Genomic DNA, 19,705 nt, shown 5'->3' with positions numbered 1-19,705 from the left:
CATTCTTTAAAATTCCTAAAGCTTCTTTTATCTAGCACAAGTTTTTCTTTCATTATTGGCTCTAATTTAACAGGCTTAGTCAAACACTTTCAGCAAATTAAGCAGTGAGGCAAAATTAGATCTACAGTAGATAATCCAAACAACTAGCAGTGGTTATTTAAAAGGGTATTGAATGAAATTAGACTTTCTGATACGTTATACTCATTTTCCTGGTAAGTTGTGTTGAAAAAAAAAGACAAATGACATTATTATCTTCATATTCTTGTGAATAGATGTGCAGTATTGTAGCATTTTCTTTTAATGATCAGTTTTTTCATCAAATAATATAGGGACCCTTCTACTAAAGTTTAGCGCATGCTAATGGAATTAGGGGCCCTTTTACTAAGCCGCGTAGGTGCCTATCAGCCTTATTTTCGAAAGTGATAGGCGCCCAGATTTCAACCCAAATCAGGAGATGGGCGCCCATCTCGCAAAGGCGCCCAGATTGGTATAATCAAAAGCCGATTTTAGGCGCCTGCAACTGCACTCCGTCGCGGGAACGAACAAAGTTGACGGGACGTGTCGGAGGCATGGTGAAGGCGGGACTGGGGTGTGTTTATTGGCTGAGCAGAGATGGGCGCCTTCGACCAATAATCGAAAAAAATGGCCATTTTTAGCGCGAATTTAGGTCACTTTTTTGACCCTTTTTTTTTTCATGGACAAGTCCCCAAAAAGTGCCCTAAATGACCAGATGACCACCGGATGGAATCGGGGATCACCACCCCTGACTCCTCCAGTGGTCACTAACTCTCTCCCACCAAAAAAAAAAACTTTAACAACTTTTTTTCCAGCCTCTATGCCAGCCTCAAATGCCATACCCAGCTCTATCACAGCAGTATGCAGGTCCCTGGAGCAGTTGTTATTGGGTGCAGTGGACTTCAGGCAGGTGGACCAGACCCATCCCCCCCTACCTGTTACACTTGTGGTGGTTAATGTTGAGCCCTCAAAAAAACCCCAAAACCCACTGTACCCACATCTAGGTGCCCCCTTCAGCCATAAGTGCCATGGTAATGGTGTAGAGTTGTGGGCAGTGGGTTTTGGGGGGGAGTTGGGGGGCTTATCACCCAAGGGAAGGGAGCTATGGACTTGGGAGGTATTTAACTTTTGTTTTTTACTTTTTACAAGTGCCCCCTAGGGTGCCCGGTTGGTGTCCTGGCATGTGAGGGGGACCAGTGCACTACGAATCCTGGCCCCTCCCACGACCCAATGCCTTGGATTTGTTCGTTTTTGAGCTGGGCGCTTTTGGTTTCCATTATCACTAAAAAACGAAACTGCCCAACTCAAATCCGCACATATCTGATGCATTTGCTGGTCACAAACCGTATTATCGAAAAAAAAGATGGGTGGCCATTTTTTTTCGAAAATACGGTCTGTCCCGCCCCTTCACTTACCCGTTCTCGGACATAGACGCCCATGGAGATGGGCATTCGCGTTCGATTATGCCCCTCCACATGCACCCAACGCATGCCAATTCAGAACTACTGCCCAGCATGGCCCGGGTGGTAATTTTATTTTTTATGCACACCCACTATGCGTTTTAGAAAATTTCCAGTGTGTGGCGCTAACCGGGCGGTAATCAGCATTGTACACGCGCTTACAATTACTGCCCGGTTAACACACGAGACCATACTACTAAGTCAATGGGTAACGGTACGGTCTCAGGCCCAAAATGGATACGCACCAATTTTCATTTTGCTGAACATCCATTTTTGACCAAAAAAAGAGGCCTTTTTTGCAGGTGCGCTGAAAAATGAACCTGTGCACGTCCAATAAACGTGTTTACACCAGCGCAGACCACTTTTCAATGTACCTTACTAAAAGGACCCCTTAGTGTGAACTAATTGCTAAGAAATCTATGGGCTTCTTAGCATTTTGCATTAGCACACACTAAGCTTTAGTAAAAGAGCACCACGGTGATGCTTCTGAAATTTAGCTAGTGTGTCCAGTACCATAAATAGATTTCTGTAAATAGTAAAGGTAATGGGCTTGATATACCACCTTTCTGTGGTACAGCCAAAGCGGTTTATATATTCTATGCAGGTACTTTCCCTGTCTCCACTGGGCTCACAATCTGTGTTTCGCACCTAGGGCCAAGGAGGGTTAAGTGACTTGCCCAGGGTCACAAGAAGCTGCAGTGGGAATTGAATCCAGCTCCCCAGGTTCTCAGTCCACTGCACTAACCATTGGGCTACTCTTAATATAGGAATGTGTGTTGAAAACCACACGTTTCTCAGCTAAAACAGTCCTGCTAATGTAAGAATACTGTATGATAAACGTACTTGCAAAATCTAGTGAAGTCTGGGAAATCATGGCTAGTCATAGTACTATCCCTAATAATTATGCTTTATTTTCCTAGCTTGCCATGTATTTGTTTTCTGGTTGGGGGCAAGGGCTTGGATTTGAGATAGAGGCACCTCAAATGACTTTTATGCTTTACACCATGAAGGTAAGTCATAGGAATATGAATGGAAAAAAATTAGTTTGGTTCATTTTTGGATCCCCAAATGTACAGGGGTCCTTTTACCAAACTGTGGGAAAAAAGAGACCTGCGCTAGCAACAGGAGCCATTTTTCCCATATGCCAGGGCCCTTTTTACTGCAGTGGGTAAAAAACTCTCAGACAAACATGGCCAGGTGGTAAGAGCTCTTACCGCGTAGCCATGCAGCTGGGATCCCTTACCATCACCCATTGAGGCCGCCAGGTTACCGCCGCGCAGGCCATTTCTGGTGGTTTTCTTTTCCCTCTGGAAATAGCGCACACTCAGGGCAGAACCACCACCGGTGGCTGTGTTGGGCCCATGATAGTCCTGATTTAGCATTTTACAAAGTATTTATTTTTGTTACATTTGTACCCGGCGCTTTCCCACTGATGGCAGGCTCATGGCAGCCTCAATACTCCTCAGTTTCTCAATAATTATGATTATTATTATTATAATAATAATTATTATTATTGTAGTTAACTGCCTAGATCAAGTTTTTTTTCAGATTGGGTGGGCAACAAGATTATATAATTACCATATTTTTCGGACTATAAGACGCACCGGACCATAAGATGCACCTAGGTTTTAGAGAAGGAAAATAGGAAAAATATTTTTTGAAGAAAAAAAATGTGTGGCGGAGATCTGCTGGAGGATCACAGGTTGTGCAACTCTCTTGTATGGGGACAGCAGTTTTGCACAACCTGTGTGGCTCTGCAGTAGAATTTGTCCTCCCCTGCCATCCATATCCAACTATTCTCCTCTCTCCCCTGCCCTCCCCTCTATGTCCAGCAATTCTCCTCCCCTCCACATGTCCAGCGATTTGTTCAAACCCCCACCCACCTGCCCACCCGCCTGCCTGTCCGCCCTCAGCTCCCCGACTTTCCGTTCGTGCAACCATGAAATCCTTAATTTACATACCCAAAGTCGCGGCGAACCAGCAGTAAGTAAAAGCATCAGGCAGGCAGGCTCACCTCCTCGTCGCTTTTCTTTCCTCTCAGCGCGTCCCACCCTTGCGGAAAGGAAGTTACATCAGAGGAAGGCGGGACATGCTGAGAGGGAAGGGAAGTGAAGAGAAGGCGAGCCTGTCTGCTGCTTTTACTGCTGGTTCGCCGTGACTTTGGGTAAATTAAAGATTTCAAAACAGGGAGCATGGATGCACGAATGGAAGGAAGCGGGCAGGTGAGCCGGACCTCACAAAAAAAGCACTGGGCGAAGTTGAGGCGCGCCACACGGGGCCCCTTTGAGCACGAGGCCCTATGCGGTCACAACGCTCGCCTCGGCCTAAGACCAGCCCTGGTCGTCCCCTCCCCCCACAGCGAGCAGGTACGTTACATTCGGACTATAAGACACACTCACATTTTCCTCCCAAATTTGGGGGGAAAAAGTGTGTCTTATAGTCCAAAAAATACGGTAAATTACAACTAGATAGGCAGAGATGGAGGGGCATTTCTGATGTGAAATTTAAATCCAATTTTGGACATTTTGCTGAAAATGTCCAAAAATCAAGTGGTGAACATAATGCCGTGTTTCCCAAGTCCGGTCCTGGAGTACCTACCCCTTGCCAGTCAGATTTTCAGGGTATCCACAATGAATATGGATGAACTTGATTTGCATACACTGTCTCTATGATATAAAAATCTCTTTCATGAATATTCATTGTGGATATCCTGAAAACTTGACTGGCAAGGGGTAGGTACTCCAGGACCAAACTTGAGAAACACTGACATTGCGATTTTTGAACCAGAAAAACATTTAATTTTTGTTTCAAAAATGGCCATTTGCTATATGTTTTTCTGCTCAGTGCATCTATCTTTGTGGACCATTTTTGAAAAAAAAAAAAAAATCCCAGGGAAAAACGCACAAAAACAAGACATTGAGATGTATGGGGGGCAGCATTCTTAGTAGACACACAGACATCCCAGCAGAACAGTGGGGCACCCTAGGGGGCACTGCAGTAGACTTCACATAAAAGGTTACAGGTACGCATCTCACTGTTACCCCCTTATATTATATGGGAGCCCTCTAAAACCCACCCAAAACCTACTGTACACCACTACAATAGCCCTTATGTCTGTAGGTGTCACCTATATGTAGATACAGTAGGTTTTAGGTGGGTTTTGGAGGGCTCACACTTTCCATCACAAATGTAGCAGTTGGAGTGGGATATGGGCCTAGCTTCCCTTCTCTACAGTGCACTGCACCAACCACTAGGCTACTGCAGGCTTGCTGCTCTAATAGGACTGGCCAGAACATCTGAAGCTGTCATTGAGGATGGTATGTACTGTTTCTTTCACATCTTTAGGGGGTGGGACGGGGTCAGTGACCACTAGGGGAGTAAGGGGGGGGGTCATGCTTTAATCCATCCAGTGGTCATCTGATCATTTAGGACATATTTTTATGACTTAGTTGTGATTGAAACAGGTCTAGACCAAATTGTCTAACTTTTAGCCCCGGTCATCTTTGCTATGTTCTATTTTGGCAGAAAAACGTCCAAATTTTGGAAAGGCTCAAATCCCGCCCCAATACACCGCCTTATGATTTGGATGCACTGCATATAAACTGAAGAGAAAAACAATTAAAATGGGTTTAGAAAATAGTGATTTGGACAATTTGGCAAAAAAAAGTCCATCTGACACTTTTTGCACATTTTTCTCTTTCAAAGATGAGCCCCCATCTGCCATCATTTATTATGTTATATGGTGCCCTTATACTAAAGGATGTTAAGCCCTAATACGCTCTTAGCATGGGAAAACAGGCTACCACAAAATGCATTAAAGCATTTTGTGATACTATGCCCTCCCTTGTTCCTTCTCACCCAGTACTTCCCTCACCCTTAATTGTCTTGTCTGTCTGTGTTATTTTAGATTGTAAGCTCTATTGAGCAGGGACCGTCTCTCTGTGTCAGGTGTTCAGAGCTGCGTGTATCTGGTAGCGCTATACAAATGCTAATAATAATAATATTTGTGCATGCTAAGGCCACGTTAACTATTTTCTAAAGATATTTTTTAAGGGTGTAGAGTGGGTGTTCCTGTATTATCCAGCTAGTGCATTAATATTATTGCTCACAAAGTGGATAATACAGGGTTAATGCAGGACCACTTAGTGCTTCCTAAATAGGGGGCCATAAGTGTTCCTGCAATATTTTTTTTGCAGGTGCTCTGCACTATTATTTATTTTTTGTATTTATATTTTGTCTTAAACCAGGATGGGTTACATTGAAAACACATAAAATCACTACATATATTACATCATAGCATAACATTCACCCCATCAATATTCTTGTACGATTTATCCAATCTACAGAAAACAGCCTAAAACAAGACTCAAGGTAGGTTTTCATGAAACAGTAGGTTTTTAAATATTTCTTAAATTGTTGCCTACTTGCACAAAGTCTCAAATGTCCAAGCAAATGATTCCACATACTTGCTCCAGCAGTTGAAAAGGTTAAATTTCGCATTTCAGCAAAATGATAAACTGTACGTGCCATAATTGCTTTGCTATTTCAGAGCATAATGCTCGTCTTGGTAGATACAATGTCAGTACAGTCACAAAATAAGTTGGGATCATAGATCAGATCCATTGATGAATCAGAACTAGTACTTTAAAAACCACTCAATATTTTGCTGGTAGCCAATCAAGCTTCTTCAAAACAGCTGTAATGTAATCTGATATCAAAGCACCAGTAATTAAACATGCTGCTTTTTGGACAACCTGCAGAGCCTGAGTTCTTGCAGTTGATATGCCTAAGTAAAGCGAATTACAATAATCTAATCTTGTTAAAACCAGGCTCTGCAGAATTGTCCAAAAATCATGATCAGATGCCACCCCTCTCAGCTTGCTAAGAACACGAGGCTGAAAGAAGGAAGTTGAGATTACATGTTCGACTTGTTTCTGCATGGAAAGATTTGAATCCTACATCACTCCTAAATTCCAAAAAAAAAAAAAAGACATAACAGTAAAATCTACTCCTTGACATTTCAAAACAGAAGGCATTAAAGGATCTGGTTGCCTATTAATGTACATAATTTCAGTTTTCACAAGATTTAAGGACAACTTATGCTGTTGCACCCATTCAGTGATCTTATCAAAGTATAGCATTAGAGTTCTAGACAGAGCTTGATCATCAAACATAATAGGAAAACAGAGTTGTATATCATCAGCATACATTCTAAAAGGTACCTGTAACTTCTGAAACACTACACTCAAAGAAGATAAATCTAAGTTGAAAAGCAGGGCACATAAGGCTGACCCCTGAGGGACTACTGCATATCTATCTGAGATAGATCTTTTGTAGTTAAATTCATGATTCTGTCTTGCAAGTATGACTTAAACCATTGCAAAATCTTACCTCGAATGCCCAAATCATAAAGTGTTTTCAACAGGATGGTGTGGTTAACCATATCAAGTGTGGAGGCAACGTCTAATGTGATCAAACAAAAACACATTTTAATCCATAGCAATTCTTAATTCATCTGACATAGATAACAGCAGTTCAACACTGTGATCTTTTCTAAAACCATACTGAAACTCATTTAACACATGATTCCTCTCAACAAAGTCCAACAATTATTTTAATACTTCCTTCTCAATTATCTTAGCCAAAAAAGGAAACACTGAAATTGTTATGCAATTACCGGGTATAGGCATATCAACGGAGAACCTACTTCAACAATGGTTTCACAGTTGCTAGTTTCATGCAATCAATGAAATTACCCTCTAATATGGATATATTTACTATTTTTCTCCAATGGTGAAATAATCATATCCAACAATGACCGAAATGAAACACAGGAGAATGGATCATCAAAAGCATGCTTGGACTTCATCAACACTCACTACCTGAAATTTTGACCACAATTCTGATGCTAGACCCAACATGGGCTCAATCTCTGACCAGGTTATATCTGCTTGACCATCATCCAAATACAATATACATTTTTTTATGAAGCCAATTACCTTAGCTTTAAGGAGATAAACTTTGATCAAATGCATTAGTATAACCATTAATCAAAAAATTAATAGTGTGAAATAGCTCCTTTGGTCAATTTATAGCTATCTTAATTTCTTCCTGAAAGTAAGAGTTTATGGTTGTCTCACAGAAAACTTTATATTTCACTAATTTCAATACATATGTGTCATGATCTTCAACATATCTGGATTTTCTCCATGCCCACTCCTCTGCTTGCTTCTTTTAATGCAGAAGTATGCCATTGATCTTTCTCCTTAACTTTTTTATATACTACAGTTCTCTGAGGTGCTTCTAAATCTAATGACTGCAATAATGAATCTGTCCAGACATGTATCACATCATCCTGTTTCATATCATCAGTGACCACTAATCTCTGCCTCCAAAGATCTTTTAATATATTTGTATCACTTAGGCCTCCTCGTAACAACTGATAGCACTTCACCAATCATCTTTGAATCATTTTCAAATTGAAAGTCTGCAGTAATCCAGATACTGATCTGACCAACCCAGTTCTTTAGTCATTGGGGTTGAAACCAAAAATTCATATAACATTTGAGAAACAAAAATCAAATCTAACCCATGACCAGCCTAATGTGTCATCCCACCTACTGCCTGTTTAAAAGAACGTTCATGCAAAACTTTGACTCAAACTGGGTGTGGTTGCTGATAATAGTAAAAAGATTCATCAAAAGGCAAATTAAATTCTCCCAAACTATAGATGTTGTTATAATCTATAGGCAAAGATGATATAAACTCTAAAAAAGGAGAACAGTCAGATAATAATTTTCCTAGAGGACAATATAAAAGGCAGAGTGTGAGATAGCATATACATTTTTATTAATACCAATCTCCACTGATTTAAGGGCTGATGTTACACCAACCCCTGTCTCCTACATTTCCATGTAGTAGCTATAGAGCCATAACGTCCAAGCCCAATAATCACCTCTATAGGGGCAAATTTACACATAATATTTAAATAAAATAAAATCCATTTAAAAACTCACAAACCAGTTCCTTAAAAAGAATATCTTAGATATTCAAGCAGTTTTATCGAAAGTTGCATCTGAAGGAGAGCAGACACTGGATGAAAGAGGATAGAAAGAGAGCAGATGCTGAAGGGGAAAGAAGGAGGGCAGATGCTAAATTGAAGAATTGGGGACTGGAGAGAGAGAAGGCAGAGGCTGGATGGAAAGGGAGCAGAGAAAGAAAGCAGATGTTGGATGGAAGGGGAGAGAAGAACATATGCTGGATGGAAGTGGGAGAGAAAGTGGATAGATGCTGGATGAAAGGGAGAGACACTGGATGAAAGGGGGGAGAGGAAGACAAGAGACAAGGAAGAGAGAGATGCTGGTCCTGGAGGAGGAGGAAGAACAAGAGGGGGATAGGATGGAAGGAGGAATAAGGGGAAAAGCATAAAGAGGGATAGAGACATAGAAATGCAGTGCTTGACAAGGGGAGGGGATAGGGTCACAGAGGAGTGAGGTTGGACAGGGTAAGAATAAAGATTCAAAGAGAGGATATTCTCAGCATGGCAGGAAGATAGGGGCAGGGACACAGAGGGGAGTTGAGTGATGGATATGGACAGAGAAGAAATACCAAATGGACAAGGAGACCCTGGCAAAAAAGTTAAGAGAAGACAGAAGAAAGCAGAAACCAGAGACTGGGACCAACACAATTACAAAAATTAAAAGACCAGACAACAAAGATAGAATAATGAATTTTATTTTCTATTTATTGATAGTAGCCTTAAAGAACTGAATCAAATTGAAAAATGGATTCATATGAGTGAATCGAGTCAATTGAATTGATAACTTTTTCCCCAAATTGGACAGTACTAGTTGGTACTATCAAAGAAATCTCTCTTTAGTTTGGTTGGGGGAGAGGGTGTCATATTCCTAGAAGATAATTCCTCTTCCTCTGCACATATGCTATTGCTGGCTTCTCAGCTACCTTCCCTTGTCTGCTTTCACTAACATTCCCATGCATTACGATTCAGCCACACTAGACTGTAAGCTCTGTGGAACAGGGGCTGTTTCTTTTTATGTGTCTTTAGAGCTTTTTATAACCTAGTAGGACTTTGGAAATGATAACTAGTAGTAGTGGTGGTAGTAGAAGATGCTCCTTTTCTGTATGGCCAGAAAGGTGAGAAAATTTTATAAATCACTTCTCTCTGTTTGTGAGACAAACTGATGGCTTTCTTGGTCTCTAAGCCTTCTCTGTCTTATATATAAAGTCTTTAACTACTCTTGGTGCTTCTAACCTGACACAGAGAATGCAGCTTATAGCCAGCAGCCAGAAAGCTTGCAAATCTTATAAAACCCACTTTTTTTCTATTTCTGACATAGATCTATCTCAGGCATATAGCTATGCACTCTTCAATGATTTATTTTTGACTCCTCCACATCACCAAAGTAAACCTATTGCTGAAGAACAGGAGTAATCACAGGATCCTTCTTTCTGTGAAAGCCTGAGAGAGAATGGTGCCCTGTCCTGATCCTGTGGTGTCTTTTTCTGCCCAGGTGCTGACATCATCACCTATGGGATTTGAATGTCAGGCAGGAATAGGCTTGTTTGGCTGCTTTAACATAATAGACTGAAGTGCCTTGTGGTTCTGGCTGATCCGCTTCCCAGAATAGCTCCAATGTGTCTGTGTTCATGGTTCCACCTTTGCTGAAAATGAATGAAAAGAATAGTGATTCATTTAATATCATAGCCCCATTCATTCAGTTTGGCAATATGAAGCCCTAAATGTCTCAATTCATTGTATGAAAACAAATGTTCATCCCTATTAAACAGGATCTTCAATTTCAAGATTATTATTGAAAATGTGGAAGTCATATTAAGGAGTCACTAGAAGGATTAGAAAATACATGTGCAGTAGAGAATTGGCTAAATCAAAATTAGTGCAGCAGGGGGTCCTTTTACTAAGGTGTGCTGAAAAATGGCTTGTGGTAGTGTAGGCAAGGGTTTTGGGCGCGCACCAATCCATTTTTCAGCGCGCCTGCAAAAAAGGTCTTTTTAAAATTTTTGCCGAAAATGGACATGCGGCAAATTCAAAATTGCCATGCATCCATTTTGGGTCTGCAACCTTACCACCAGACATTGACCTAGCGGTAAAATTTCATTCGGTAACCGGGTGGTAACGACCTACGCGCAACAAATGCCATCAGGCGTGTATCGGACATGTGCCAAAAATTAAATTACCGAAAGGGCCATGTGGTAGCTGTGTGGTAACTCCATTTTGGTGCATGCTGGGAACGCATAGATGCTTACACAGCTTAGTAAAAGGACCCCCAAATCTTTATGTTAGGAAAGTCAAATAAAGAGAAAAACAAATCAGTGTGGTTTTCAATGCAGGCAATTTTCAAATGCAAGATTAGGGAGGTAAGCAGTCCAAAAGGCAAAGAAGAATATCTGTAAAAGCTTAAGGAAGCAAGGAAGCTAGTCAGAATAGTTTAAGCAAAATAGGAGAAAAAAAATAGTTAACAGCAAAGCTACCTGTCAAGAATTTTTCAGGTACAGTGAAAGGAGGAAGTATAGTGATGGGACTATTAGCTGAGAGGTGAAGAAGAGGAGTGTGTGGAAGGTGACTAGGAAAAATATATATGTAATGAGCAGAACAAATGGAATGGAAAAAAGTAAGAAACAATGAACATATACTTTAGTTTAGTATTGTCTAAATAAAGTATTGGAGGATCGCAACTGATAACTGTCAGGAACACATTTAGAAATGAAGTAGATATCACTTAACTGCTGAAGAGTAGATATACGTGGAGCTAACCAAGCTGCAGGTGGACAGCTGGACCAAATGAAGTATGTCCTAGGATATTAAGAGAACTCAAAAATGTTCTAACAGCTCCATATTGATTGTTCTTTCCAATCTTTGAAGACAGTAATGGTACTGGAGGACAGGAGGAAATTGGCTATTAATCCTCTTCATAAGAGGAAAGAGGTAGGTGTTTTTGATCTCAGTATCAGGCCTGCTAAGCTAACTGCTTTTACCACATTCTCTGACAACAAATTCCAGAGTTTAATTACACATTGAGTGAAGAAATATTTTCTCTGGTTTATTTTACATTTACTACTTAGTAACTTCATTGCATGCCTCCTAATCTTAGTATTTTTGGAAAGAGTAAACAAGTGATTCGCATCTACCAGTTCCATTCCACTCAGTATTTTATAGAACTCTATCATATCTCCTCTCAGATGTCTTTTGTCCAAGCTGAAGAGCCATGGAGGGGCATTTTCGAAAGAAACGTCTAAATCAGAATTTGGACATTTTACAAAGACGTCCAAATTCCAAACAGGAAAGAAGGTCATTTTCAAAAAAAGATGGATGTCTATCTTTTGTGTTTGAAAATACTATAATTTGGAAGTTTTGTGATTTGGGCGTCCTTTTTTTGGTCCATTTTCGAACAAAAGATGTCCAAATGCAAGACATCCAAAACAGAGGAGGAGTGGCTTAATGGTTAATGCAGTGGGCTTTGGTCCTGGTAACATAGGTTCAATTCCCACTGCTGTTCTTTGTGACTTTGGGCAAGTCAAATGCACAAGGGGGATTTTTGGATATGACATCTAAGTCTGAATTTGGGCATTTTTTGTAAAACATCCAAAGTCAGAACAGGAAAGGTCATTTTCTAAAAAAAAAAAAAAAAGTCTTTCTTTTCCTTTTGAAAATGCTGTTTGGAAAAATGTTTTGTGATTTGAATGTTTTATTTTTTGGTCCATTTTCAAACAAATACATCCAAATGCAAAATGTACAAAATACACACGAAAATCCACAATAAAGTTCTAAGTGTGGTAAAAGCTTTGGTTGTAATATAAATCTCAAAGTGCATCAGAATGTCCACATGGGAGAGAAACCATTTGCACGTACAGAGTCTGGTAAAAGCTTTGGTCAGAAGGTAAACCTCATAATGCACCAGAGAATACACACAGGAGTGAAATCATTTACATGTCCTGAGTGTGGTAAAAGCTTTGGTTGGAAAGAAAGCCTTACATGGCATCAGAGAATCCACACAGGAATGAAACCATTTACATGCACTGAGGAGGTAAAAGCTTCAGTTGCATTGGGACAGGTAATTAGGGAATGTACACTCTTGCTATGAAGTATGGAAAAATAGCATGCTGGTATTTAGATATATGTAATGAGACCTCCTTTTCATCTATAGATCTGAATTCAAAGCCCAAATCTACTGATAAACAATAGACACAAGGCTCAGATGTTATAAAAAAATTAGAAAGCTTGGCATCAGGTAAAATAGTGGAAAAGTGATATCCCAGGAAAGCAATAGGGCATCCTTGGGGGCACTGCAGTGGACTTTATAAAATGCTCCCAGGTACAAATCTGACCATTGCTTCCTTACTTCGGGATCTGAGCCCCCCAAAAACCCTCCCACAACCCACTATCCCCAACTGTGCACCACTACCATAGCCCTTACAGGTGAAGGGAGCACCAATATGTAGGTATGGTGGGTTTTGGAGGGCTCACAGTTTCCTGCAGAAGTGTAACAAATAGGGGGAGGCAGAAGCCTGGGTCCACCTGTCTGCAGTGCACTGCACCACTACGAGACTACTCCAGGGACCTGCATGCTATTCTAATTGACCTAAATGTAACATCTGAGGCTGGCAAGTAATATTTTTAATCACATTTTTTGGGGTGGGAGGGGATAGTGACCACTAGGGGAGTAAGGGGAGGTGATCCCCGAGTCCCTCCAGTGGTCATCTGGTCATTTGGGTCAGCTCTAATGCAGAGTAGAGGAGTAGCCTAGTGGTTTGTGCAGCAGACTTTGATCCTGGGGAAGTGGGTTCAGTTCCCACTGCAGCTATTAGCTATAAAAACAGGTCTAGCTCAAAACATCTAAGTTTTAGTCTTGGATGTCTTTGTTTTGTTCCATTATTTCTGAAAGATGTCCATGTTTTAGGATTGCCCAAATCCTGCCTTGAACATACCCTTGGCATGCCCCCTTGAGATTTGGATATCCTTCTGGTGGACTTCAGAGAAAGAGGTTTTGATAATACTGATTTGGACGTTTCTGTGAGATAGACGTCCAAATGCTGACTTATGCCACTTTTTGGACATTTATGTTTTTTGAAAATGAGCCTGATAGCCACTTTAGCCTTTCCTCATAGGGAAGTCATCCCACCCTCTTTATTATTTTCATTGGCCGTCTCTGTACCTTTTCTAATTCTGCTATATCTTTTTGAGATGTAGTCTGAATGGATAACTGAATTTGATAAGGGTTGTGCATAAAATGGTGTACTTGGAATTCCACCTCCTTGGTATCTTGTACCATTGTCCGCCTATCCCATGGATGTGTAGTGTAGAGGCAGGATCCGTATTTAGTTTTGCTTAGTTTAGTTATTTAATATATTTCTTTTCCTGGAGACAGCAAAGTGGTTTACAAATGTTAAAATTTCAGAAAGAAAGAAGAGTAAACAAAAAAGACATGAGACAAAAGAAATAGACCAAAGGAAAAGTTACAACACAAACATTATAAGGAACTGAATAAGAGCCAATATAAGGATTAATTGCATTATGTGAGTGGAAAAAAAAAAGGAGAAAGGGATCTAAGCAGTTGTGCCAACAGAGACAAGACAAAAGTGTGGTATGAGGTACACAATAGGGCTATAGACTAGCTGAGCTACAGCTTTGTCTTACTGCTCAAAAGGCCTTCCACCTATTCTGTTCATAAGATGGCCTTCAGAATGTTCTACATGGAACTGTGCTGTATGGAACATGACGTCCATTCTCTGGTCTAATTTTGATGAGTGTAGTTACTTGCAATTTCTGCATTTCTTCTTATAGTGGCTTGTGCTTTGCTCTAACACATTCAGACTGCTGACAGAAAGCATCCTCATAAGAATATAAGAGTAGCCATACTAGGTCAGACCAATGGTCCATCTAACCCAGTATCCTGTTTCCAACAATAGCCAAGCCAGGTCACAAGTACCTGGCAGAAACCCAAATCGTGGCAATACTGCATGCTACAAATCCAAGGGCTAGCAGTTGCTTCCCCATGTCTGTCTGAATAGCAGACTATGGACTTTTCCTCCACGAATTTGTCCAAACCTTTTTAAAACACAGATACGCTAATCACTTTTACTACATCCTTTGGCAAAGAGTTTCAGAGCTTAACTATTCTTTGAGTGAAAAAATATTTCCTTCTATGTGTTTTAAAAGTATCTCCATGTAACTTCCTTGAGTGTCCCCTAGTACTTTTGGAATGAGTAAAAAATTGATATACTTCTACTCATTCTACAACACTCAGGATTTTGTAGATCTCAATCATATCTCCCCTCATCTGTTTCTTTTCCAAGCTGAAGTGCCTTAACCTCTTTAGACTTTCCTCATATGAGTTCCATTCCCTTTGTCATTTTGGTCACTCTTCTTTGAACCTTTTCTATTTCTGTTATATCTTTTTGGAGATACGCCGACCAGAACTGAATGCAATACTCAAGGTGCAGTCACACCATGGAGCGATATAGAGGCATTATAGTATTTTCAGTCTTATTCACCATCCCTTTCCTAATAATTCCTAGCATCCTGTTTGCTTTTTTGACCACCACCACACACTGAGCAGAAGATTTCAGTGTATTATCTACAACAACACCTAGATCATTTTCTTGGTTGCTGACTCCCAAGGTGGACCCCAGCATCAGGTAAATATGATTTGGATTATTCTTTCCAATGTGCTTCACCTTGCATTTGTCCACATTAAATTTCGTCTGCCATTTGGATGCCCAGTCTTCCAATTTCTTAAGGTCTTCCTGGAGTGGCGTTCCTAGGGGCGGCGGTGGGTGCGGTCCGCCCTGGGTGCACGCCGCTGGGGGGGTGCCGCGTGCGCCTGTCCATCGTTCGTTCCATGCTCCCTCTGCCCCGGAACAGGTTACTTCCTGTTCCGGGGCAGAGCGGGAGCATGGAACGAACAAAGGACAGGCACGCGAGGCACCCCCCCCCCAGCGGCGTGCACCCGGGGGGGGATCTTTCACGGGGGGTGTCCTTTCACCGGGGGGGGGGGGGGGTTGCGCTGCATCTGGGGGGGGGCGCATCGGCGATCCGCCCCGGGTGTCAGCCCCCCCAGGAACGCCACTGTCTTCCTGCAATATTTCACAGTCTGCATCTGTTTTAACAACCTTGAATAGTTTTGTGTCATCTGCGAATTTAATCACCTCACTCGTCATTCTGATGTCCATATCATTTACAAATACGTTAAATAACACCAGTCCCAGTATTGATCCCGTGGCACTCCACTGTTCACCCTCTTCCATTGAGAGAGATGACCATTTAACCCTACCCTCTGTTTTCTGTCCAATAACCAATTCCAAATCTACACAAGAACCTTGCCTTCTATCCCATGACTCTTTAATTTTCTCAGGAGTCTCTCATGAGGAACTTTGTCAAAAGCTTTCTACCTGTAATTCAAGAAGATAATGATTTTGACTGGATAAGAACAAGATGGTTCTTGTACAGCTAATATGAGATAATGTTTAGACTGGTTTGAAAATGGGATATGTGCATCAGTATAGTAAATCTGAATAGATTTGGATGGGCTAGAGTGGAGCTTTTCAGGGTCTTCAACATTAACTTCAAAAATATTTAGAACAAGGACAGTGCTGGGCAGATTTCTACGGTCTATGCCCTGAAAATGGCAAGGACAAATCAAGACCAGGTATACAATGAAGTATTACATGCCATATGTTATGAGTTTATCTTGTTGGGCAGACAGGATGGACTGTATAGGTCTTTATCTGCCATCATCTACTATCTTACCACGTAAGCTCGTGTTGGGAGTTATCTGGAACACAACTGTGAAGCATGTAGACATTTCCTCCTCAGAAATCTCTTCCCCCAGCTGTGAAGACCAATGCCCTGATCCTGGCTAAGAAAACTATACTGTGTCATTGGGTTGAAGAGATGCCACCATCTCTCAAGACAGTGCCAATTCCTTCTGCTACAAATGGCACAATGGGAACAGGAGTGATATCAGTCCAGTAAGAAGGAGGCACACCAAGCTTACTGCTTACTTTGGAAAACATTTAATTCTATTTCTGGGACACCAGGGGTCTCTCTGAGGCAGGGTTATGGGGTGTAGGGAGGGGAGGGGCAGATTTTTAAAGAAAAAAGTTCAGAATGTCAAGTTGATTGCAGTTCCACTCTCTCATTGTTGCTGTTTAATTTTTATTGTTGTAACTGACCTGTTTTATTGGTTCTCTTGTTACTGTACATTCTGTTCGCCAATAAAGATAATTTGAAAAGAAAAAGAAAAAAAGCTTCAAGAAGCAGCAGCAGCAAAGGGTAAAAGTAAAATCAGGCATGAATGCTGCTTAAAAATAGCCTCACATCTCAACTGCTAGTATATCTGATTGAAGCAATATTGAGTTTTTTGAGTTATCTTTTTCCCTTTGGCTATTTCAATGGAGGCCCAGTGCTGCTACCATGCCCACATTATCACAGTGTTATTGTGGATAATATGTTGAAATCTTCTGCTTAGTTTGCAGCGGTGATCAAATAAACAGAATGCTAGGAATTATTAGGGAAAAAATAGAAATTAAGACACAGGCTATTATAATGCACCTATATTACTCCATGGTGCAACCTCATTTTGAGTATTATGTGGAGTTCTGGTCGCACTATTTAAAAAAAAAAAAAAGAAATGAGGAATTAGAAAAGTTTCAATGATTAAGGGGATGGAACCCCTTTCATATGAGGAAAGGCTTAAGAGGGTAGGGCTCTTCAGCTTGAAGAAGAAACAGCTGAGGTGGGATATGATAGGAGGTCTACAAAATCCTGATCCTGAGTGAAGTAGAATGGGTAAACATGAATCAGGTCTATCTTTGGCCGCTATATCTTAGCTGGTCAGCTGATGACTAGCAACTTAACTGGTTATGTTCATAGCGCCTAAAAAACCCCTGGAAATTCAATACCAGTCACCGGATATGGTCCGGCACTGAATTTCTGGGTTCACTGCCAACTGAAGGAGTTAGCCGGGCTGCCTCCCATGGTCTGAATATTGGCCCCTTAGTCTCCGTTCTGATTCTTAGTATTTAAAATTGTCTATTGTTTATTTGCCGTGGCTTGTATTAAAGTAACACTTGGACCTTGTGTTCTACACATGTCAGTATAACCGGAGCTGTGGACTTGGATCTATAAATCAGGTATCGTGACTGTGACTTCCAGAGTGCTAATATTAACAAGTTATATGGTCCTGTCTGCACCATCCTTTTGGAGGTAGTGTAGTCTGTTTTGCTCTCACATCCAGAGTTGAATCTGGCAATCTGCACAGGTTCCACTTCATGATTAAACACTGGTATACTTAATCTCTGTCTCTTTCTCTCTCTGCCGATTTTGCAGCACAGACCATAAAAGTCTGCCCAGCACTGGTCCTATTTCCCAACCCCTGAAGCTGCCGTCAAAACTCACTCCAGCTATGAGGTCATTTAACTTTTGCTTTAATTGGATTCCATCCTTTTTCTATATAGTGATGATGCTCTGTGTTTATCCCAAGCATTCTTGAATTCCATCACTGTTTTTGTCTTCACAATCTCCCATGGGCATTCTAGGCATCCATCACCTTTTCTGTGAAAAAGTATTTCCTGACATTGTCCCACCCTGCAACCTCAACACATGAATTCTAGTTCCTCATCTCCGAAAAAGTTTAGTTTGCAAATTAATACCTTTTAAATATGTAAATGTCTGTATCATATCCCCCCAGCCCTCCTTTCTTCTAGGGTATACATATTAAGTTCTTCAAGTCTCTTCTCATACATCTATATGAGAGTATTTTGTTGTAGTAATTCCCAACAGATCTACATTTATGGGTAGTTAAGGTAGTACAGAATCAATGCAGGGTTAATGTGGATTGTATGCTTTTGTTGTATTTTTATTCTGCAATTGTTATATTTTTAATATTAACAAATTTATGTTTATCTAACTACAATTCTTTTTTGTTGTTTGCTTAGCTGTTTTTGTGTACTTACATATAATTTGCTTTATGTTGTAGATCGTCTTGTACTGGATAGATGACAGAATTAATGGACCAAACAAAAAATAAGCAGTGCACACTCATAAATAAGTATCTCTTCTACCCACAACTAAAACATATCTCCCTTGTCAAGCTCTCATACTACTACTACTACTACTATTTAACATTTCTAGAGCGCTACACCTTCTCCTACTCACAACACTAACAAAGAGTGACTATAAAGGTCTAGCTTTTTATATATTCTTTTGGAGGTTGTGTGACTTGGGTGATATTTCATGTCTCCTATGTGGTGAAAATATTGTGTGATATTTCTGTATGTTATTATTTTCAGACATTGCACATCCTTCCTTTGATTATAACAGTGTAGAAAATGTTACCCATTTGTGTCATAGGGAAGAAAACTTAGGGCCTGTATCCGGCCCATGGGCATTGAATGCCATAGGCTCAAATTGACCTGGATATTCAATGCTGGGAATATCTAGGTTTGACCGGTCATTTGAAGTTGTGCAGGTCCTGGCTAATATTCAGACCAGTGCCCAGACAACTTCCTGGATAAAGTTAATTCTGTCACTTACATAGTTAGTAGACTGAAAGTCTCTACTAATATGTTGTCTAGGCTCTGCCCAGACTTTGCTCTAAACTGACCCAGCACTAACCCGATAGTGTTGTGGGCGTCTGTTGATAATAGGTAGCACTGGTTAAGTGCCACTGAATGTAAGCAGTAGAGACAACAAAAGGAATTTAACCAAGTGGAAGCCTTCCTAGCTATTTAGGACCTTTTAAATATCTATCTCTTTTATTTATTTATTTATTTATTAGGATTTATTTATCACTTTTTGAAAGAATTCACTCAAGGCAGTGTACAGTAAGAATAAATTAAACATAAGCAATAGACAATTACAGCAGTAAAAATATTCAAATAACAATACAAAGCATGCCGTGGAGGGGCATTTTCGAAAGGGACGTTCAAGTTGCAATTTGGACGTCCTTGCAAAACGGCAAAATCCGGGGGCGGGGAAACCCGTATTTTCGAAACAAGATGAATGTCCATCTTTCATTTCGAAAATACTGTCAGAGACGTCCAAATCCTTAAATTTGGACAGACATGGACATTTCTGAGTTTCGTCGATTTTCGAAACCAAAGATGTCCATGTCAAAAACGTCCTAATGCAAGCCATTTGAGCATGGGAGGAGCCAACATTTGTAGTGCACTGTTCCTCCTGACATGCCAGG

This window comes from Microcaecilia unicolor, chromosome 1 (genome assembly GCF_901765095.1).
Source record: "Microcaecilia unicolor chromosome 1, aMicUni1.1, whole genome shotgun sequence".
In the NCBI taxonomy this organism is placed as follows: domain Eukaryota; kingdom Metazoa; phylum Chordata; class Amphibia; order Gymnophiona; family Siphonopidae; genus Microcaecilia; species Microcaecilia unicolor.
Note: the sequence above shows the minus strand (reverse complement) of the source record.